The sequence below is a fragment of the Myxocyprinus asiaticus genome, chromosome 2 (assembly GCF_019703515.2).
Source record: "Myxocyprinus asiaticus isolate MX2 ecotype Aquarium Trade chromosome 2, UBuf_Myxa_2, whole genome shotgun sequence".
Taxonomy (NCBI): domain Eukaryota; kingdom Metazoa; phylum Chordata; class Actinopteri; order Cypriniformes; family Catostomidae; genus Myxocyprinus; species Myxocyprinus asiaticus.
The window spans coordinates 58108635-58133685 of NC_059345.1; the positions used below are offsets into that span (position 1 = coordinate 58108635).

Below are 25051 nucleotides of genomic sequence, written 5' to 3' on the forward strand. Positions count from 1 at the left end.
CTTTGCTGAAGTCATGGGGGAGCTTCTTTCATCCAGAGACCAAAAGATCTGGATTAAGAACAGAACCAGGAGTTCGCATCAATAAAGCCTTTACAGCTCACTGCTGGGCAAAAAATATAATGGACCCTGTTCGACCAACAACAACAAAGGAATCACATTTGAAAATATGCTTTATTGTTTTATTAATGGTCCAATGCACTTATTCATATAAACGTTTATCTATACTGATTATGAAACATCTCAAATCTTTAAAATGTCAAAGTGTAGGAGCTCTCAGTATATATGCTTTGGAAAGAGATCAAGCCAGATTCCCACTCCTCATGTTAGTTGGAGACAGAGAACCTTGGCACCATCTCCAAAGAAGTATTTTGAACAGTGTCTGTCACATTTGCAATGCTGATGTACACTGGAATATAGATGAAACACCAGAAAACAAAGTGCTGAACTCTGGTGTGATAGCTCTATATGTGGTGTTACCTTTGTTGCCAAGGCTGTCAGCTTATATATTTTGCACTGTTCACTACAGATACTTCATATGAAGAATTTTGTAACATATGTTGCTGGCCTGTTGACTGAGCTAGTAAAGTGGTTACCAGTGTTGGGTAGTAGTTAACTAAAAGTAGCGACAAAACAAAACAATTGTAAATAATTGTCTGACAAAACAATTGTAAATAATGGAGAATGTAGCAACTAGCAAAACTTAAGTGAAAATGGCACCCCAAAAAATTAAGTTGAATATTTGAGGTACAAATGTTGAACTGAGGTTGGCTAACGCACTAAAGCTAGCGGCAACACATCACATGCATTTTAAATGTCACTTCCTCAGCTGTTAAACGGCAAATGCTTACGTGTAGTAAAAAACTGTTCAGTGTTCCATTTGTGACGTCACTTTGGAAATTCATTTGGGACACAGCTTTTGTGTATATTAAGTGTAATTTTATGTTCAATTTAATGTTCTCAATGTATTTGTTTAAATCTTGGGAATATTAACCATGGTTTTACTATAGTAATATTGTAGTTACCATGACTGTTGTAACCATCAAAAAAGAGTAGCTTGACCTTCAGTTTAACTTTTAGTTATGAGTAGCTTGTAGCTACAGTTTCAAAGTTGTTTCCCAACACTGCATTTCACATTACCAATGCAAATATGTCTAATATGTACACTCACTGAGCACTTTATTAGGAACACTATGGTCCTAATAAAGTGCCCAACGTGGTCTTTTGCTGTTGTAGTCCATCTGCCTCAAGGTTCGACATGTTGTGCATTCTGAGATGCTATTCTGCTCACTACAATTGTACAGAGTGGTTATCTGAGTTACTGTAGCCTTTCTGTCAGCTTGAACCAGTCTGGCCATTCTCCATTGGCCTCTCTCATCAACAAGGTGTTTCCGTCCACAGGACTGCCTCTGACTGGATGTTTTTTATTTTTGGCACCATACTAAGTAAACTCTAGAGGCTGTTGTGCATGAAAGCCCAGGAGATCAGCAGTTACAGAAATACTCAAACCAACCCGTCTGGCACCAACAATCATGCCACAGTCGAAATCACTGAGATCACATTTTTCCCCATTCTGATGGTTGATGTGAATATTAACTGAAGCTCCTGTCTCGCATCTGCATGATTTTATGCATTGCACTGTTGCCACATGATTGGCTGATTAGATAATCACATGAATAAGTAGGTGTACAGGTGTTCCTAATAAAGTGCTCAGTGAGTGTACGTATCTCTACGTTTGAGGTTTTGTGTCAGTTAGCAGCATTAAGCATTAAATATAAATGAGCTAAAAACACTAGCTGTATAGATGTCTGTTCTAATTATTTTTTGTATTTTAATGTACACTATTTACTTTGTCCAGTTGCTGTGATAATAACCTCTGAACATATTTCAGAGTTGTCTGGACTGATCATTGCTTATGCCATCAAAGATGGAGCGACCATATGGCTGATGCTGTTGCACATAATTATGTCTTTCTTCATTAGGCAGATTACAAAGAGAAACCTGACCAAACAGGGACTTTAATGGAAGTAAGGTGCCTAAAATAGCAATAAACATTAAATAGTCATGATAGCCGTGAGTAAGAAAGATAGACAGAGAGAGAAAGAAGGTGAGAAACGCCAAATGCTGTCCAACATGCACATAGAAACATTCATCTGTCTTTGTGCATATGGTAATATAATTGAAAACTTCTCTAAATCTAATGGCCTGGATGGAATAAAAAACACTTTACATTATGTAGTTTCCACTACTTTTTAAAATTGGCAGCCACTTTTATAAGTGTGCCGCACAATTACATATTCATGTTTCTACCTGGAAATTTAGAAATACTGCAAGTACTAACCACAAGAACAGCTTACCTAGAAATGATTTAGATAATGACAGCCTATGCTGGTGAATTCTGCATCTCTATGGGAGGTTGAACAATAACTCTTATTATCATATAAAACAGAATATGTTGTGCTTATCAATTAGCCTCATTATATTCTTGATTAGAGTTTATTCAACCACTACACTTGAGATACTTAACATTTATCATGTAAGTCTGTAACATTACCCTTAAAGCCACCTATTGTGTATTGGAAAGTGTTGGCCCAGGAGTGAGAAGCGTAGATATCTGACACGCATGGCAGTTACTATATCCATCACTGTCTGTGTCTAGTCTGTTTCTAAGGGATTCGGTGCTGTACGTTTAAATCTGAGTTAGCTGTTACATAAGAGAAATAATACACGAGCCACACACTATATCTTAATAAGACGAGTACAGCATTTTTGGTATCAAATGGCATACCATATGCCTCGTGGTGTGTCATGCCAACATAATATAATTGCTATGTATTTCTTAATTAATGTATATTACAAACACTGACAAAAAATTAAAAAAAATAAAAAAAAATAAAAAATGCTTAAATATTCAATGCAGTACAGGTTTTATTATTTTAGTTTTTAATTATTTATTGACCTAATTTGATGCCTAATCATCAGTAGTGTGTAAGTTACTCAAAGAAAGTTATCCACAACAAATGACTAATTACTTCTTTAAAATTTTAATTAATTTACTGATTACTTCATCAGACAAGCAATAACATTACTAAATACTTCACTTTTAAATTACTCTGTTTTTCTGCTCAGCAAATTCAAAATAATGTCTATATTTCCTCCTTGATCATTATTGCTTGTAATGCAAAAACTTGTTTCTTTCTCACAATGACTCAATTAGGAGGTGTTATATCTCTCACAATATTTGCATTATATTTCTATTATTTTAGAAATATGTGTAATCCAAGTTATGTACTTACAAGTAATTAACATAAGTGAAAGTCAGTAACTGTTATCTGTTTACAAGAATTTTAAATGTAATACTTTTGAGATAACTGTACCTAATGACTTTTTAATCAGATTACACCCAACTCTGCTGATGATACTTTTCCCAGCAAGTTTAATTGCTATGTAGTATATGTATTACTAATGTGTTATTACAATGCACTTGATCATAAATCCCCAAATTGTTAACTATTCAGTATAGTATTAATATGTGGTCCTGTTTTATATTAGGTGTCTTTAGCTAATATGTACTAACATTAAAATACATACAATACAACATTTTTATTGTGTAACTACATGTTGTTCTGCAAAATTCTCACAAGATTCACATTTGCTGCTACTAAGTTTGAGGTACTGTATGGGTAGGTTTAGAATTAGGGTTTAAGGTAAGGTTTGGGGTAGGGTTAGGTTTATGGTTAGGGGTAAGGTTAAAAATTTAACTACAGATGTAATTAAATGCAGGTACCTTAAATGTAAGTACAATGCAACAACACGTATGTAAATAATATGTACTTTGTATCAAATGCTTAAGAACATAGTAATTAAAGACTTTAATAATATAAAGTGGGTCCTAATATTTTAAATATAAGACATTTGTTTGACCTTACCTTGCAAAGATATTTTAAATTTAGCTAAATGGTCTGTCACAACATGCTCTTCATGGATTCTCTCTGCATACTTTTGTGGAACTTTTTGTACTGTAGATTATAGGTTGACGATAAAAGGTAAGACTACAAAAAGTCCCTAAAAAGGATTTTTCTACAATATCTGACAGAATGTAAATACAGGATGTAAAGCTTTAAAACTACACTGCACTTAATATTGTCTATGAAAGGGGTCATAACTGTCGACAGTCATCACTATTTCAGAAGGACATGCAGTATTAAGCAGTATTACATAAGTCTAATCAGCGGTGCAAGTGAAGCTTCTAGAAAGTGTGCACACGAAGCGAACCCTTATTAATCTTTAATTAAGGTGCAGATTCGAATCATCTGTTCCTGGCGAAAGCTATTTTGAGAGAGTGTCACCCACTCAGAGACCATGTGAGGCAAAAAAAAAAAAGAGCTTCTTAAAACACATCACCCCATCACAACGGTGTGTACAATGGTACTGCTATTTAGTTTGGAAACTTTTAATTTGTATGAAGTTTGAGGAGGCAAGTTTGTCTTTAAATGTATCTGATAATGGAACTTAATGGATCTGTATTTTTTTCAATAACAAAAAGCTACACTGATTGTACTTTTAAGGGAAACATATACAAGTTTAGTTCAACAGTGTGATCAGCCTGTATTTTTAAGCCTTATAAACTTTGGGGCAAAGTTAGCTAATCAGTGATTAAGCATAGTCCCACATATTCAAACTCATAATCATGCAAGTCTCCTTTGAAAATCAAAGGACAATTCAGCCTTAAGCATATCTGTCTTTCAAAACAAAATGTTCAAATCTCATTTGGACCAAAAGTTACATCTGAGGTGTGTATCCAAGGTAAGATTGTTTTGAAAGTAGAGGGTTTTTACGAAATAATTAAAAAGCACTCTGGCTAATGAGTTGGAGGAGCAGTTCTTAGATTAATCATTAGTTAATCTTCTCCCCTTCCCAAGGGTCATATGTTTGAATTTCATGCCTAACAAATTTCATTACAAAGCCCTAGTGCCACACCATGTAAACCAAACCAGCAACACCTCTTTCTAGGTTAGGGGTTACATGTTATATGTATATTCTCTTATGTCAAGTCCTGGTGAATTCACAGATCCTGGTTGTGTTATGCCTGCTTGGTGTCACTCTAGGTGACTTGGAAGAGTGGACAAAATAGTTGAGGCTGGAATACAGTAGCAGACATCGCTGTGGTTTTAACTGACACCATGTGTAGCATCTTAAGACAAAAAGTCTAACCATTCAGCTGTCAGCTTTCAGCTCTCCTCTTAGTAATAGCTTTCCATTACCTCTTTTCTATTTAAAAACACTGTCAAGGGAATATGCGAGTGACCTTAAAGTACTCCAAGGGGAGAGTTAATAGATAAGCCATTCAAAGTATTTTACAGAGTTCTGAATGCTGCCTATTCCCCTGATGTTTAGTTTTCTGTTAACAGAGTCCAAACAAAACATACTGAAAAATGATTATTGGTGCTAAGATGTGATCTAAATATTTCCAACTCTTAATATTCATGGTTGTCCAATGTCATCCATATTTGCTACAAGATTAATGTGAATGTCTTTAATGTCTCATTTCAGCAGAACTCGAGACTCAACATATCCCATAATGTTACGATTCATCATTTTAACTTGCTAACCTCAGAGCATAGCATTGTGCTGTGGTGGGTGTTTTTCATGCAAACTGCTTTATATACTTTTATATATATATATATATATATATATATATATATATATATATATATATATATATATATATAAAGAAAAAACAAGAATGAGACTCAAAGCAAAACTGACTTTGCTTACACTGGGGAGGGGCTAAAAGGCGCTGGTCATCTTTTGTGTCCAATATTAGCTTAGAATTGCAAAAATAGTTTCCCTTTGATTGCATCTTCAAAAGGGAAAGGGTTGTTTGCAAAAAAGCATGCACAGAAGTTACATATATCAGTATTAATACAGTAAGGTTGTTGTTTACATTTATAACATTTGTATCATACCCATCAAATATGGATAACTGACACTGGCCTACATTTTATAACTTTCCACCCCCAAGATTTCTCATGTATTCTCACATCAGCCTCAGTTTTTCATAGGAACGTGTCACTACTTCAGAAAACACAACTCTCTTGTGGATTGTGTGTGGATGTCAAAGAGAATGCATTCACGAAAGAAGATGGGGGTAAAAGGAGACTTATGATACTCAACTCTAATACAGAGAGAGAGAGAGAGGTGCATTAGAAGGTCCCTGAGTTGACGCTTGGTTAAAAAGTACTGGGAACAGCCTTATAGACTAGTTGAGTCACATCTGTTAAAAATCTTGAAGGAAAATAGCACAAACGCCAACAATAATGGAGGAGGAATAAGGTTGCACTGCTTAAGATATTATCGCATTATACGTATTTACTGTATATCTGCACTTTTTTGTATAGAAACAAAAGTTGATATGCTAGACTATAATCAGTGCTGCTAATTATGAAATAATGAGCACGTTCTGGTGTTTATCTCGCAATAAACACCAGAAAGCCGTTTATTGCGAGAAATCTGCTTAAAGGAATAGTTCACCCAAAAATGATTTTTTTTTTTTACTTACTCAGGCCATCCAAGATGTATCGGAGTTTCTTCATCAAAACAGAATTTAAGACTTTTAGGATTTCATTTCAGGCCTCCTCCTCTAAACAATGCAAGTGAATGTACTCCATTTTTATGTAATATGTACTACATATTTAGGGTGCATCAAAATAATCCACATGACTCCAGTCGACAAATAAAGTTCTTCCGAATGCAAACAATTGATTATTTTTAGAAACAAAACAATACTTATATACTTTTTAACTACAAATGTTCAATTCCGTACATCTCTGTGACGTGCGCTCATGAGAGGAATGATGTAAGCTCGTTGGTAAGGACACACGTCACGTGGAGGAGGAGTCAGGAAGCACGTCATTGTTTACATTGTTTTTTAAATTATAATTATTTGAAAATTATTTTTAATTTATTTTATATTGCTTTGAAATTGTTTTGGACTGTTTTGGTTTGTGAACGGCACAAGTTTCTCTTGTAAACAGTGATGCGCTTCCTGACTCCTCCACGTGATGCGTGACCTTACCAACGAGCTTACGTCATCCCTCTCATGAGCGCACAACACAGAATTGTATGGAAGTGAACATTTGTAGTTAAAAAGTATATAAGTATTGTTTTGTTTCTCAAAATAATCAATCGTTTGCGTTCAGAAGAACTTTATTTGTCAACTGGAGTCATATGTATTTTGGACCGTCAAAAAATGGAGTACATTCACTTGCATTGTTTAGAGGAGGAGGCCTGAAATGAAATCCTAAAAGTCTTAAATTCTGTTTTGATGAAAAAAGAAACTCAGATACATCTTGGATGGCCTGAGGGTGAGTAAATTATCAGCAAACTTTCATTTTGGGGTGAACTATTCCTTTAAGACTCGAAATCGGCATATGCGATTACATGCGTTGTGTTTGCGGCTTTCTCTTTACTCCCGTATACATGCGGCTCAGTCAGTAAGCAGCTTTCTACACAGCAACGTAATTTCCCCACGACCCTTGAGTATATAACAAACATGGCATCTGTGGAAGACTTTGCTTTATTTCCAGAAATTCCAGAGTTGTTGTTGTTGTTGTTGTTGTTGTTGTTGTGTTTGTTTCCTTAACTTTCCATCATGACCAAAAACTGAACTGAGCTGCAATAGTGGGCATTCCCCCAATGTACTTCAGCGCATATACGCAGACGTGAGGGATAGTAGTTGATGTTTAAAATTGGTGTGTATAAAATGGTATACTATATATTGTAAGTGCTTTTCCCTTTTACTACTCTACTCCTGTACTTTCCACTGTGTTGCCTTGTTGATATGATTTATGGCACCATCCTACGACGTTAGTTATCTGGTCTTTTTTATGTTAGTTATTTAGACTGACCCCAGATTTTCTTGACACACAGACGCGGTTCTCGTCTTGTTTATGGGACTCTTTATAATTGTCAAATTTAGTGGATTATATGTGGTTAACATGATGAACACAACCTAATCAGACTAGAAGTCAGCATGTTGTTTCCGAGAGTTCCAGTACCTTAGGATCGGCCACATACAGTATAATGCCAACTTACTGACAAGCGGCATCTCCTATCTGAAATTTCTGCATCAGTTCCTGTATCTTCAGCAGTGTGGAAGACCTGGGTTCTAATCCTGTGTTGAAAGTAAGTAATTGCGTTTGCATAATTAGTGACAAGTATGATTCAGAGGTTGCATTTTTTCCCCTAACATTAGATTTTTACACCACTGACGGTAAAGTTTAGGGGGTTGGGTTGGGGGGGTGAGGTTTATAAAATACAGTATGTATTCTTCACTGATTACAGCCTGTACAGCTGAAAACAACTCACTTCACAACCTGCTTTTGGCACACCTCCATGGAAATTACACCCTGAAAATGGAGCTCACACATGCCCATACGCCCAACAACACATACCACTTTGACCACTGGAGGCAGTGTTTCGAATTTCGGTAAGTACAGACCGATTTTAGCTAAAGAAAAGTCAACCTAATGTTTCTGATTTCTTTGTGAGATCAGTCTGATGAACATTGGTGACTGCTAGTACGGCTGTATGAACTTGAGGGGAACTGACTTTGTACATCCACCAAAAATGACATTGGGACCAGCTGGTTAAAAGTAACTGAAAAATTGGGTTAGAACAGTGAAGTTAGTTCTATGTGGAATACACTTGTTTCAATATTTTGTCATCTAATACAATTCAATTCATGCAATTTAAGTGTGGTTTAAAGGATTAGTTCACCCCAAAATGAAAAAAAACTTATGGCCCGCGGGCCGGATCCGGCCCTACTTATGGTTTAATCTGGCCCATGTCTCATTTATCCTAAAAGCATTTTTTAATTGGATATTTGAGTTATCTTGCATTGGGACCTAACGTGCCTCCACAAGCACTGAACATGCTCAGGGTAGCCAGATAAGAGATGCAAACCCCGCAATTAGAGATTTATACTTGCGCAAATTGGAAATATTCCGCCTAATGTTACTATTTTGTGCAATCTGGCAACCATGCATGGGAGTGTGCTTTTTCTAGCTCTCGTTTTCCTCTTTGAACAAACTTAGTGATCTCTAGTGTGATATTCTGCTCCATGTCCAACCTTGAGGCTGCCTGTGCTGTTCGGTGCTATTAAGTTTGCGAGCAAACCTTCTCAGTGATGAACTTTAATAAAAAATAAACATAGATCTTGGAATCATTGAGACGCGGAAGGGTAATCATTGACACGCAAGCAAAAGCAAGCGAGAGACGAATATGTATTTTTTTATTTGTCCAATTTAGAACTGTCAAAGTCCCTCACGAGTCGAATCTGTATTTTAATTTAAACGTGCTCTAAGCAATTTTAGCCGTTCTAGAATTCCCACAAACTGAGCCATTGGATTGGCCACACCCCCTTTCCAAAAGTAACACATCAAAGTAACAAATTTGCTTTATTGACACATCGAACAGAAACGGTTTATTAAAAATCAGCAGCAAAATATCACCCTCAACTGACAACTGTTATGAGCAACATGCCATAATATGCCGCAACCACAATAAATACAATGCGAAAAATTACTGACAGGCAGAAAGCGTCATTGACTGTGGCCCACAGACACTTTTTTGTTTGCTGTTTACAGAGTCTAGTGCTGTCACAGAGGCAGGTGAGATATCTCAGGACACTTATTTCATTAATATATTTCAAAGAGTAGTAAAAATCTTTGCATACCTTTCCATGAAAAAAATCACTTACAGCACCTTTAACTCTTGCAGTAATTATTTATCATATGCAGTCTGTTTTATTCAGTTGTGTGCTGAATGGAAAGCCAAACCATTGGCATACAAACTATTGACAAGACCCTCATCATGACCCTTTTAGTGTGTAAACGGGTAATGTTTTGAGAAAACTGGCCACTTTGCTACAAACATTAAAAGTTCTATAATTTCTGATTTAAAAAAAAAAAAAAAGATGTAAACAGATCCCTGATGTAGAAATGGTTCAATTGAATAACAAATTACCAGGAAAGTAGAGATGGTAAAATAAATAATTTATAATTATGCTTAGCCTTTATTTAGTTTTTTAATGTCTGATAGAAAAGTATCTACCTTTGTAGAGCAATACAATATTTTAGGCAATTGCAGAATAGTCCCATTAGTCAAATACACACTTCAGAAAATTGAGTACACAACTATTTCTGGGCTTTAAAAGATACAAAAACCAAATCAATGTGGAACATTGCATCACAAAAGGAGTACAACGTGGCCCCCCATGCAAAATAGTTGCCCACCCCTGTTTTAGGGCAACTGTACAGTTTATGCAAATATTTGTATGTGTCAAATTCTGACTGGTTTAGCTGACTTTGTACAATATTGAGAAGACAGGGAATGTGCCTCCTTAAAATAAATAATTTACTGCACAAAAATAAAGCAAAACAAATACACTCTCTTAGCACTTTATTTGGAACACCTGTACACCAACTTATTAATGCGATTATCTATTCAGCCAATCATGTGGCAGCAGTGCAAAATCGTGCAGATATGAGTCAGAAGCTTCAGTTAATGTTCACACCAACCATCAGAATGGGGAAAAAATTTGATCTCAGTGATTTTGACTGTGGCCTGATTGTTGGTACCAGATGGGCTAGTTTGAGTATTTCTGTAACTGCTGATCTGCTGGGATTTTCACGCACAACAGTCTCTAGAGTTTACTCAGAATGGTTGCAAAAACAAAAAAACATTCAGTGAGTGGCAGTTCAGCGGATGGAAATGCCTTGTTGATGAGAGAGATCAACGGAGAATGGCCAGACTGGTTCAATCTGACAGAAAGTCTACGGTAACTCAGATAACCACTCTGTACAATTGTAGTGAGCAGAATAGCATCTCAGAATGCACAACACGTCGAACCTTGAGACAGATGGGCTACAACAGCAGAAGACCATGTAGTGTTCCTAATAAAGTGCTAAGTGAGTGTATTATGAAATATGTGTCTAAACCACAACATTTTCTAAAGTAACAATGTCCAACAGTGATACCAGTGTATAAAGTTTCAGAGTAAGCTAGCATCTCTTTTGCCTCTCTTGAGCTAATTGCGTTTCATTGAAGTCCTAACGCATGTCATGAATGTAAGGAAAAATTCTATCATGAGCACAAAGGAAATTGATACTAAATGTTCACGTACCCTGAAATCGACCCCATTCTGACGAATGACAAAATACTGACAAGCACCATCTCCCATTAGACATTTTTGCATCAATTCAAATGTGTTTACCTTTCCCTGTGGCGTGACTGATAGCAAGTTGTGTGAGCAACCTCCGAGACACAGATTCTGGTACCATAGAAACTAGGAAGTAATCGTATTAACATAAATAATGGCAAGCATGATTTGGAGGTTACGTTTTCGATCTAAAATGATTTTTTTTTTACATCATTGACAATTAGGTTTATGGTTGGGTAAGGGGGTAGAGTTAATAAAATATGCATTCGTTTTGGCGCCACTTTGTGGACATTTAACCTGGAAACTCACACATGCCCACACATTCAACATTTCCAGCTTCATCCACTGGGGGCAGTGGTTCAAATTTTGGTAAGCACAGACCAGTTTCAGCAGAAGAACATTCAACATACTGTCACCGATTTCACAGTGTGATCAGGCAAAACGTCACATGACACGAGGCAGGGTCTTCTTAGCACTATAAGTAGCTGTCAATGAGATAATTATGTTTGCAACAGAGTTAAAAAAAAAAAAAACAACACTCAGGTCACTACTTTTGGTCTCTCTGATTAAAAAATAATCATGAAATGAATTGAAATATGAATTGATGTGTGAATGAGCTGGTTTTTATCAACTGCGAAGCCTTCCACCATCATAACACTTGCAGAGTTTACTGAGCCTAACTTATATTGAACCCAGAATATTCCTTTAACCTGAAAACAGTGTAAATATCAAATGGAACTGGAACATGCATTTAAATTGGACAAAAAAAAAAAAAAAAAACTTAACCCAGAGAGGAAATTTAGCTTGCCAATTAGCAGTGCCAACAATCCTTGGTTTCCTCTGTTTTCCCTCACAACAAACACACCCCACATTAGAGCCAGTTATGACCTCAATTCTCCTTTTTTGCAGCTGTGTAGCCTAATGCAACTCTTGCACAATGTAATTTATTTTCCAGTTCTTCAAATGAATCTGCAGTATTTTGTCGGTACAGTAGTCTTCCTTGAGAGTACAACTGTGACTCAGTTGTAACCTGATAAAAGAATATACATATGGGGGGGAAATCTTATTCACTTACAGAAGACAGTCCACAGAACAATGTTTAGTGTGCCATAAAGGCAGGGCCTGGTTCATTCACCCCTCTGATCATTCATTCATCTGACTTGCTTATTCTGTCAAGTGTGTGTAAAATTCTTAAGATAGTGGATAAAGGCATCAAGCCCAGACTTCAATTTAACCACTGTCTCTGGCTGCTTTTTATATTAATGACTTAGTTGGTGAGGTTTTTACAGAGCGTAGGTCTCTTTACTGAGTTAAGAGACCCTCAAAATCTTTGAGCATCTTCTGTTGCATTATTTGATAATGTCCAAAATGTATCTCATGGTGCCCTCAACGTTTTCCAATCTTTACTTACTAAAGTGTACACTGAAAAAAAATATTTTGTGGTGAAGTAAATATAGCAGAAAAGATTAAGTACTTTGTACATTTAATAAGTTAAATTGTGAACTTGAAAATATTAAGTAAATTCTTCATTTGTAATCAATTCAAACATGAAAAAAATAATGCTCTAGTTTATAAGTAAATGCTATTTATGATTGTTTGTTATCTTTACAATGCGTAATCATTTACCAGTCCTGAAGTAGAAAACCATGTCATATTTATTTGGTCATTTAAGTAAATTTCACAGGTACTGGAAATAAAATATGTACATTTTACTTAACTTTTTGAAGCTTATGTTTCCAGTATGCACCAAGTTTGAATAATGAATGCGCTTGCATGGTTTCACCGTTTGCAAGTTTATTTACACCATTTGTATTGTTGATTTTTTTGTTACATTTAGGAACTTTTTGTTTTGTGAAGTCTATAGTTCATTTTTTTTCTCAAAATTACTCATTCATGATCAAAAAATTATCTGTTGATTATTACCGTCATCATGTTCTGTGCATTTTTGTGTGTGCGCAGTTTTAGATCTTATTTTTATCATCAGTAAAGCAAGGTGATGTTGTCTAATAGACTACATAGCATGCATTTTGCTTCCCAGTGAAAGGCTTTCATGTGTCATGTGCTACATTACCTAGTACATTAAAAAAGCATTGAAATGTCAATACACTTTTAAAAGCATGGCTTAATTCAGTGCTACATTGCTTTACCCTATAACGCCACCTGCATAAAATTTGATACGCTATTTTCTAAAGCCTGTGCATCATTAACAATCAAAATTTAGCCAAAAAATCCTGTTGTCTGCAACGTACTAGATGTCTACTGTCTACTGTAACTGGTGGACATTTCCGGGCATTTCTTCATGGAAAATTTTTCAAAAAATGTCCACTTTTGTATTGAATGCTCTCAGTTTTTTTTTTTAATGTGAAATCTTTGTTGATTTTAATGAAGCAAAAGTGACAGTAATGATTATATTGTTACTGATATTTTAAAATGAGTATTTGCTGAATATAAGCAAATTGTGCTTGGTTAAATTTTTTTATATTATTTTATTGAAAAAGCCAATTGAAATCCATGTATCAAATAAGATACAACAGGCTTTTGAGGTATATCCCAATCACCATTCCATTCCATTCATGCCCATCACAAAAAAAAAAAAAAACAACAAAAAAAAAAAAACACATAGAATTTGAAAATTCTGACATATACTTTTTATAAGATATATTTAAAGTATATTTAAACTAATATTTCTGTGTATTTTCATATATGAAAATCCCAGGGAGTCCTCTGATAATACCCCAAGATTTACCACTGTAGCATGTATAGGCTAAGAAAAATGTAAATAACAAATGTCCTACACAAAAATGAATTGCTGTGCCTCAGGAGCATAATGACCTTTAAAGCCTTAATGTATCAAATATGATACATAAAAAATAAAAATAAAAATAAATAAATAAATAAAAATGCAAATTTTATAGTTTGTCTAATGGTACTAAAAACAATTAAATGTTAAAAAAATTGAATTTTCTGACAGTTCTTTCCTATGTCAGGCTTTATAGGGTTAGGTAAAATGTACAAACAAAGAGTAAAATTTAAGTAAACCTTACTTGATCATTTCTAATCAAAACCACCAAGAACTGTGTGTAGCCTTTACCTGAAAATATGGTTTGTTGAATTTACTAGCAATTTCTGCATGGAAATAGTTGCCTAGGTTTTTTAAAGTAAACCCCACTCCAAATATTTTTTCAGTGTAGCATGCAACAAGAAATGCTTATGATGCAGTCACAGCATAGTAAGGACCATGGAGGCCACTCGATTAGTCATCTGTGTTTTACATGGAAATCTGGAGCCATTAACAAATTGATTTCTCATCAGCAGGCAATAGACTGACAGACTCCTACAGGCTTGGAGGTGACCTTACATAAATTGCCTCATTAAACTCTATATAACACATTGAATGGTCACATATCTTCACTATGATTATACCAACAACAGTGCATACATCTAACATTTTGGCCAAATAAAGAAACACATGGTGATCTGTTTCAAACGACCTTTGACCAATCAATAAAAACATGATCATTATCTTTGCCGCTTCACACTGGAGCTCTCTCAAACCTGAGCCAAGCTTGCTTTTAAATATAAGCACTTTGAAAGCATAGCCTGCCTATTCTACATATTAAAAACAATGACTTACATTTGACAAATATTATTTTAGTTACAGTTACAAACTGTAACTAATTAACATTAAAGCTACCTCACAGAAATTCTATTTAGACCACATTTTCATTTCCCTTATCTCCATGTACTGGCAGTTCCATTCATAGCCCTGTCCTCATAATTATCACATTTTTAAAGGGATCTGTATTCCATGGAGTTATCAACAACCATATGTGCAAAGTATGCTAATTAACAAGAACAAAATGCACACTAAGGCAAAAAGAAGGGCAGTCTTCATAGGGTGATATAAATAGGCCATACTGTGAAGCATGCATGGGTGAGGTGCCTCACAGTGAAATAAAGGGATTATTTATACGGTAAGTCCTGTATTGTATGTTCTTTTATTTACATTTGATCATTTATCAGATGCTGCTATCCTGCTTTATGTTGAAGTGGAGCTAGACTTTTTTATAGGATTTATAAACAAAATTTTTTTTTAAGTTTGATTCAAGAAAATGCTGAAAGCAATGTTATTTATAAAATTTTAAACTAAGAAACCAGACTTAAAAGTTCATCAACTCTCAGAAATCATTTAAGGGGCCTTTTTTGAACACATTTGCTACTGAAGAAATTGACAGTATTTGCGGCATAATGTTGATTACCACAAAAATAAATGTTGAATTTTCCGTCCTGTTCTTTAAAAAAAAAAAAAAAGAGAAAAAAGTGAGGCACTTCCAATGGAAGTGAATGGGGCATTTTTTTTGGGTGGGGGGGGAGAGTTTAAAAAGCAGAAATGTAAAGCTTAAAATCTGTATAAAAACACTTACATTAATGCTAAAACTTGTGTATAGTTTGAGCTGTAAAGTTGTTTAAATCGTCGCTTTTACAGCTGTTGGAGGGTTTTAGGGTTTACAGCGTTACCTTGTCATGGCAATAAAGTTGTAAAATTGTATATAAATGTACATAGAAAAGGTTAGTAAGTGTTTTTATCATACTTAAATCATGCATATTGTTTACGTTTTGTGGCTATCCTTTTGAAACAGTGAGTATTTTAATGTTTACAGATTGGCCCCATTAACTTCCATTGGAAGTGCCTCACTGTAACCCACATTTTATATTAATTTTTTTTAGAAAGGAAGGATTTTTGTGTTAGTCAATGTTACTCCACAAATGCTGTCGATTGAGCTTAAATTGTATTGAACCTGAAATATTCCTTTAACATTCTCTGGTTCTCTAGACTTATTGGATATAGTGGATAAGATACTCACCAATGTGGTTGTGTCCCTTTAAAAGATGTTTTGGTTTTATTAAATATCAGGCCACAAGCCACTCCAATAAATGTGCCAAATTGGTTTACTATTAGCATTTTAATATTTAGTCTAATATTATCTTATCTTATGCATGTGCCAGTTTTACTGGGTTGATTTCTAAATGATCGCTGTTTGAATTAATCAGATGTATTTATCTGCATCCATGATGTACACCAAAAAAGTGACCCTGCAGGTCTAAGTGAAACATCATGTCCGCTGACATTTGAGCAGAGGGGCAGTGACCCACACATGGTCCAACCCCCCACATGGCCCTCCAAATTATTCATGCCCCTAACATTTACACTGCACATGCCCTCTCTCAGCACAAGCCTTTTCATGCACCAGTGGAGAGATTTCCTGCCAAAAGTTGATGCATCTCATTAAATAATTTTACATTTTATTGAACAATGAAATCTGATGGATGTGATCAGAAAGGTTCATTTGACATGCTGACATAAAAACAGAGATACAGTTATAAATTCAGATCCTATCATAAAAAGAATTCCGAACACATGACGTCTTAAAACAAGGTCCACCTTGGATAGTTAGTGGATTATAAAATCCAACTAAATATTTTTGTGTTCTCTTCTTTCTCCAAAAATCAAGTCAAATGATATTAGTAATGCCACTTTATAAGAAAACAGGGTTATGTTCAGGTCCGATTCATCTTAAGGGGTTTTGTGGAAGGTCTCAAGTCAATCTCACCATGAGCAAAGGCACAGTTCTCAAGGGGTAGAGGGTATCCATTGGGATGGTGGGTGTGGAACCAGTCGGGTTTTCAGGACATCTGAAGGAGCGGTCTGTGTTTGGAGTTCACTCCAGAGCCTTGTGCTTTTGCATGCGTTCTCCAGTCCCGAATAAAGACCCTTTACCCTCCACAATGCAAAAAAAAAAAAAGAAAAAAAGAAAAGAGAAACAGAGAGAAATGTCAGGGTTCCCACTCTTTTCAAGGTACAATTTTCCAGGACATTTACAGGACATTTTATGTGCCCAACGGGTGTAATAATTTCTCCGTTTTTTACTTTTGAAGCAAAAACACACAAGAGGTCATGATGTATATTGTGGTTATTGGATGCTTTTTTTAATTTATTTATATTTTTTTTTTACTCGACAGTTTCATGAAATTCAATATAGTGTCTAATCAAATAATAGTTTTTATTAATTTAATTTTTTAACATAACATTGGATTGTTTTTATCAAATGAAGTTTTTAAAACAAAATCCTTACAGCACAATCCGAAACACTAGAGAAATTTTGTCATATGAATTGCTGCACAACAGAACATCACAAATGTGAGATATTGCTTTAATACATTATTATTAGTAGTAGTAGTATTTAATTACAGTAAACATGACATTACTATACATCAGTAATATATTGTAGTCTTTTTTTTCCACATTCCATGTGATCATTTAAAAATAAAATTTGACGGTAGGTTCTCACCCCCAGATAAGCAGTTCGCTACATGGCCCATTGTGATTATTTAAACCCCAAAACCTGTGATATTTTTTCTGATTAACACATTATTGATTCACAAAATTGACAAAGCAAAACATATATTCACAGAATCAACATTTAACCCCCACTATTACCCCTCCCAATCCCAAACCCCACCCTGACCCTCAACAAACATCCCTGTGGTCACATGAGTACACACACACACACACACACACACACACACACAAAATATATATACAGTATATATATATATATATATATATATATATATATATATATATATATATATATATATATATATATATATATATAAAATAATAATCACATTTAAAACTATACTTCTCCACTGCCCCTCCCCAAGAGCTCTCCAAGAATGCCAAATAGCTGCCCCATTTCCTATCAAATAAATCTAAGTTTCCCAGCCTTCTACATGACATTTCCTCGAATGCCGCCACCCTCCCCATCTCTGTGCACCTCTCTTGACATGAGGGTGCTCCAGCCGACTTCCATCCTCTTAGAACAATCTATCTGCCAATCATAACACTGGCTAGGACCCAATTATTTATGTGTTTATCCCCTATACTAATGACCGTCCCCATCGCCTAAAATACAGAGTCTGTGGCAAAAATGAAATTTGAGAGCCCAATACATCAAACATAAAACTCTGAACCCTCAACCAAAATTCTTGGATCTTAACATGCCACCAAAAAACATGGGTTGTGTCCCCATCGCCAGCAGGTGGGTGTGTCTTTCAGACCAAGCCTATACAATCTAGAGGGTGTCCAATAGAATCTATATAAAATCTTAAATTGCATAAGACACACCCTTGCATCTCTAGATGTAGACTTGACGTTTTTTAAAATCCTAGCCCACACTCCCTCCTCCAATTCTTTCTCCCATAATCTCTTGAGAGAAGTTGACGCTCCGTACCCCAGACTCTGAATTAGCAGGGAGTAATACACTGATGCCTCATGACCTTTTCCAAAAGCAGTACTCACCACTCCCTGAGTATCTTCCACTTTAGGGGGGTGTATGCTACTCCCAAAAATAGTACAGTGCAGGTGGCGCAGCTGTAAATACCTAAAAAACTGAGATCTGGGAATCCCAAAATGTTGAACCATATTTTCAAAGGATCTCAACATTCCACTCTCATATAGGTCACCAAGCGTATTAACTTCCCTCTCAATCCACTCTGTCCAGCAGAAAGTGGAATTATTAATATATAATTTGGGGTTCAGCCATATGCTCGAGGCTACATTTAAATAAATGTCTGAATTAAACACTCTGGACACTTTTGTCCATACCGAGTGCAAATGCGAGATTACGGGGTGTAACTTAACTTCTCTGATTAGTTTGATAGAAAGGCTTTGCAATGGCGAAATAGGGGCAAGAACTTTCTGTTCAATACAAAACCAGGGAGGGGCTCTCTCAGATGGTAGCGACCAATAAGCCAAATGTCTGAGACCGAATGCATAATAATAAAACACAATCTTTTGTAGGCGTAGCCCACCTTTGTCAATCGGCCTATGCAACTTAATGAAATGTAATCTGGGACGTTTACCATTCCAAATGAAGGACTTCGCTATGCTATCAAATTGCTTGAAATAAGAGAGAGGGACATCTATAGGGATTGAAGCAGATAGTTGAATTTTGGAATACAATTCAGTTTAATAACATTAACCTTACCAATCATAGATAAATGTAATTAAGCCCACCTGCCCACATCGCTCAAAAACCTTTTTATTAAAGGGTCAAAATTAACTGTAACTAAATCACAATACTTAATGCCCTGTCTGAGCCACTGGAAGGCACCCGGCTGAAAAGCCGTTAACGGGCAGTACGCTGTCAGAGCCAAAGCTTCAGATTTTGACCAGTTCACTCTCCTGAGAATTTAGAAAAGGAATTAATAATTCTGTAGAGGCAAGGCATAGATCTAGTGGGGTCGGAGACGAATAATAAAATATCGTCTGCGTAAAGCAAAAGTTTATGTGCCACATTTCCCGCCATCACCCATGGAAAATAATCCTCCTCCTTTATCGCGGCTGCTAATGGTTCCACGGCAAGACAGAACAACAATGGGGAAAGAAGGCAACCCTGCCGGGTGCCCCTATCCAATAATCTGAAATTAATCCATTTGTTTGTACCACCGCTACCGGGTGTCTTTAAAGCAACTTAATCCATCCAATAAAAGTATTCCCAAACCCATACATTTCTAAAATCTTAAAAAGATAATCTCATTCTACCATATCAAACGCCTTTTCGGCATCAAGTGAGATGGCAGCGACCACAGTCTTATTATTCGCAACTGACTACATGATATTGTTGAAACGCCTAATGTTATCAGAAGAGCTATGGCCCCGAATAAACCCCACCTGATCTATATGTATACGAGATGTCATAACTTAATCGGTTAGCCAAAATTTTTGACAATATTTTAACGTCTAGCTGGATCAGGGAAATTGGATGGTAACTCTTACACTCACTTGGATCTTTGTCCTTTTTAAGAATTAGTCTGATTCAGGCTTGTGTCATGGTTGGCGGAAGCTTTCCATTCTTTAATGATTCCATATAAACTTCTAGCAAAAGTGGAGCCAGTTCTGTTGCATAAGATCTAAAAAAATGGCAGGCAAGGCCTTAATTACCTCGCCAAGCTCCTACAAGGTTATATCAGAATCAAGAGAATTGTTTTGCTCAGACATCAGTTTAGGAAGTTGTAATGGTTCCACAAAGTTTCTAATATATTCATCAGTAGACGAAGACGTGGAACTATAGAGATCAAGATAGAATTCTTTAAAACCATTATTAGTATCAATGGCCAAGGTAAATATTTCACCACCAGCAGGTTTCACTGAGGGAAAGGTAGAAAAAACTCTCTCTGTTTTATTTATCTAGCCAGAAGTTTTCCATACTCAAAGTATGACTGTCTTGCCCTGAATAGCCAAAACTCCACCTTCCGCGACAAAATAGTATTATATCTGTATTTCAATTGGGTGAATTCTCTGATACCATTAGATGGCATTCGGCGCTTCAGCTCTGCCTTTGCACTTTTAATATTCCCTTCCAATTTCATGAGTTCTTGTGCTTTGAATTTTTGGTGAATGAGGCATACTGTATGATCCGGCCCCTAAGAACCACCTTAAGGCCTCTCAAGCCATGCCCACAGAGGATACTGAGGACCAGTTGGTCTCCATATAGACATTGGTTTCAGTCTTTAGCATTTGTTGGAATTCAGGATTTTACAAAAGGTATACATTAAAATGCCAACTATATGATTTCTTTTTCTCCGTATGTGGCAACATCTCTAAACTCACCAGGGCGTGATCTGAGACTAAAATGTTTCCAATTGAGCAATCAACAACAGATTAAATGTGGGAATTAGATATATTAAAAAAAATCTATTCTAGAGTAAATCTTATGGACTGATGAAAAACAATTATAGTCCCTAAAAGATGGGTTCAAAAGTCTCCAAATATTTGTAAGACCAAGATTTTTTACACATCCTGTGAAGCGTCAATGTGTCTCTAGGAGGCTTGCGCACTTTTGCTTCACTATGATGAAGGACTGAGTCCTTCAAAAAATTAAATCTCCTCCCAATATTATATCATGAGGGGTGCCAGCAGCTTGCAACATCCCTTTAAGATTTATAAAAAAACACTGATCATCCACGTTAGGTGCATAAATATTAGCCAAAATAAGACTTTGCCCCTGAATTTCAGCTAAAACAATAATGACTCTTCCTAATTTATCTTTACTCTGTTTGAGACATTTGAATTGTAGATGTTTACTTATCAGTGTAATGACTCCCCTGCTCTTACTCTAGCCAGCACTATAAAAATAAAAATGCCCACCCCATATCTTTCCATATTTTTCCACTTCCTGCAGAGAAAGGTGCGTTTCTTGAAGAAACACTATATCATATTTCTTATGCTTTAGAAGAGAAATATCCTTCCTTCTTTTTATGGGGTGCCCCAACCCATTCACATTCCACGTGGAGAGAGACAATACACTCATATTAACATATGACATTTTGACATATAAGAAATAATAGATCTTGTGTCAAAAACAAGATTATAAAGACTACATTCCAACATTGGTGCGACCATTAAAACCTGAACCTCCCCCGGAACAAAACAAACAGAAAAAAAGGAAAATGTGTGCATTAACCCAGTGCACGACAGCACCAACTGGCGTCCATCCCTCCAAACTCAAACAGTCCATGTACGCCTACGGAGAGCCCCATGACAACTTTGCTGTCGGATTGCTCAAGTCCAGTGTTTCTATACAAATTTTGTGAGACAGAATTACACAGCAAAAGATAATCTATAAAACAAACTCCGACCAATAGGCGGAACAAACTCAAAGAGTGTGTAGATTCATCCGCAAAACTGTCCCAAAGGTGTGCCACACTGCAAAATAAACTCCGGCCACTAGGGAGAACCAGCACCAAAAAATGCTCAGTTTCCTCAAACAGTCAAGTGAATGATCAGTGAGCTGGTCCACTCGGCTGCAGCGTATCACAAAATGACTTACTCTATTGACTTTATGAAGGACATCGCTTGCTGTTGGCATGTGAATGTTTTACGGCCCTCCTTAGCATCTATTCTCAATCTGGCCAGGAATATCAGTGCAAAAGCAGCCTTCCGTTGATGTAAATGTTTCTTGCATTCGTTGAATCAATCACGTTTCTCTCTTGTCGAATTCGCAAAGTCTGGGAACAAGAAAATGCTGTGGTTTTTCCAAGAAAGCCTTCCTTTACTCCTCGCCTCGCGTACCACAAGATCTTTATCGGATGATCTCAGAAATTTGGCCAGAATTAATCGGGGCCTGTCTCCCTCAGCGGATCGCTGAGCCGGAACCCTGTGAGCTCGCTCGATTTCCAGCTTATGGCCTGTTATGTCGAGCAGATTCTGAAGGAGCCCATCCAGGAATTTCACCATATCACGACCCTCTTCGGCCTAAGGAATTCCGACAATACGGACATTATTCCGCCAGCTATGGTTCTCCATGTCCTCCTACTTCTCCCAGACACACTCCAAATCTACCTTGGTTGCTAGTTGATTAGCAGATAATTCCCTCTCCAATGACTTCAGATAATCCATCCGTTTCTCGACATCCCCCACTCTTTTAACCATCTCAGAGAACTTCACCTCCATGGCAGTGATCGATCGACATATCACAGCAAGATCCTCCAAGTCTTCAATGACCTTTGTCAGCATTGCCGACATGCCCAGCAACTCTCGCCGCATTTCCCGCATCTCTCCGACCAAATCTACTCCCTGGCTCGCAGCCCTTTTGGGGGTATCAGCTTGAGCACGTAAGTGTCTTTTAATGTCTCCAGAGCCCGAGGATTTTGAATTATTTGACATATTGTCCTCCTAGAACAGTTGTGGAACAGAGTGCATCGAATCTCACCGGTTTATATCATTAAAAGTGTTAAAACTAGCAAAGTGCACAGAGCTTGCCGTTCACATGTCCAATCCTCGCATGGCATCACATGACCTCCAAAACCTGTGATTTAATTAAACAGATATATAGTCTGTATGTGATGCATGCTTCAGAGTTATCTGCTCTCTGCCATGCACTATACAAACACAAAGCACGCATTATGATCATGATGTGGTGTTTTCAGTGTATGAGCGGCTGGCTTCACACATTCATTTTGAAGCACGCAGCACATACAGGTTATATATTTATTAATTTAAAACAGAGACTTCTGCAAGTACATAATCAAAATAGTATATTCTGCAATTTTAATTGAATTGCGCATTAAAAATACATTTTCGTCCCAAATATGTGAAATTCCATGCCATTCTGCATTTTTTATATAGCTAATGCCACTTTTATGGTTGGAGTCAGTGATTCCATCCATGTTCCCCCATCATGGCAATCATAGGGCCCTACATGTGGTAACCGTGGTTTAAGCGGGCTCAGATAGTTTTTGAAAATTCATTTACATCCCGAGGTGTAAAGGCCGCATCACCACCCTACCACCTCGCGGTGTGAATTATTTATTAATTTAATTAATTAATTAATTTAAATGTTTTTGTTGTTAACAACAGCAATGTTGGAATGAAAAAAAAAAAAGATATTTTGCACTGTATCGATACTTAAACTATTTCGTCGGAGTACTTGAGAATGGCTTCTTCGTTCATGACCATTGATGTTGCTTCACAATACGCAGCCGTTGGAAAATACACAAAAACAGTACAAATTTGTATATTTGACACCTATTCCGAATCCTGATCATTACCATTTTTTTGTACATGTTTCAAAAACCTTGTTAGCGACAAAGTTAAACAGCTTTATTATAAAAAAATATTTTCCAGGACAAATAATTCTTTTCCAGGACAATTAGGTATTTTTCTCATTTTCCATGATGTTTCCATGACTGGAAAAATGCATTGCAAAATTCCAGGTTTTCCAGGACATGTGGGAACCCTGTTGATATCTGTAAAATGTAACTGTCAGATCTGAAATGAGAATCAAATAAGACTGGCAACTCATGAGCATTCCTTTGAAGGGGTAACATTTTATGAGGTTTTCAGCTTGCCAATAATGTTCACCAGTGTGACATTTTCATTGTCTTATGAGCTGAAGTGCTTAAATTCCCTTTTTATCCTCTTTCAGACATTCCTACTTCAATATGGATTTCTGCTCATCTTTCCAAATATCACGTTTCAAAACACCGGCATTTTTTACACTGCGGGAATGATGTATATGGCACTATTAAAGGAATAGTTCAAATTTCAAAAAATTTAAATAAATAATTTCCCATGCCATCCCAGATGTGTATGACTTTCATTATTCTGCTGAACATAAACAAAGATTTTTAGAAAAATATCTTAGCTCTCTTGGTTTATACAATGCAAGTGAATGGTGACCAAAATTTTGAAGCTCCAAAAATCACATAAAGGCAGCAAAAAAGTAATCCATATGACTCCAGTGGTTCAATCCATATCTTCAGAAGCAAACCAATCGGTTTTGGGCGAGAACAGACCAAAATGTAACTAATTTTTCATTATAAATCTTCAGTCTCCTTGATTTCAAGCTTGATTACACTTCCTAGTGCCATCTAACACTCTGCGCATGCACCAAGCACTAGGAAGTGTAATCGATCTTAAAATCATGATCGTGCCTAGAGACTGCAATGGCAAGATTAACAGTAAAAAATAAGTTATATTTTGGTCTGTTCTGACCCAAAATCTATAAAATCGCTTCAGAGGACATTTGGATTAATTTTATGCTGCCTTTATGTTTTTCGGAGCTTCAAAGTTTTGGTCACCATTCACTTGCATTGTATGGACCTACAGAGCTGAAATATTCTTCTAAAAATCTTAGTTTGTGTTCCGCAGAAGAAAGAAATTCATACACATCTGAGATGGCATGATGGTGAGTAGATGATGAGAGAATTTTAATTATTGGGTGAACTATCACTTTAAAGCTGAAGTGTGTAACTTTTTCAGTG

At 36.3% G+C, this 25051-nt stretch overlaps 1 pseudogene; it reads right to left on the reverse strand.

The window, feature by feature from the left end:
• Positions 1 to 16503: 16503 nt before the first annotated feature.
• Positions 16504 to 25051, reverse strand: part of LOC127449910 (probable tRNA (uracil-O(2)-)-methyltransferase) — a 40859-nt pseudogene continuing 32311 nt past the window's right edge.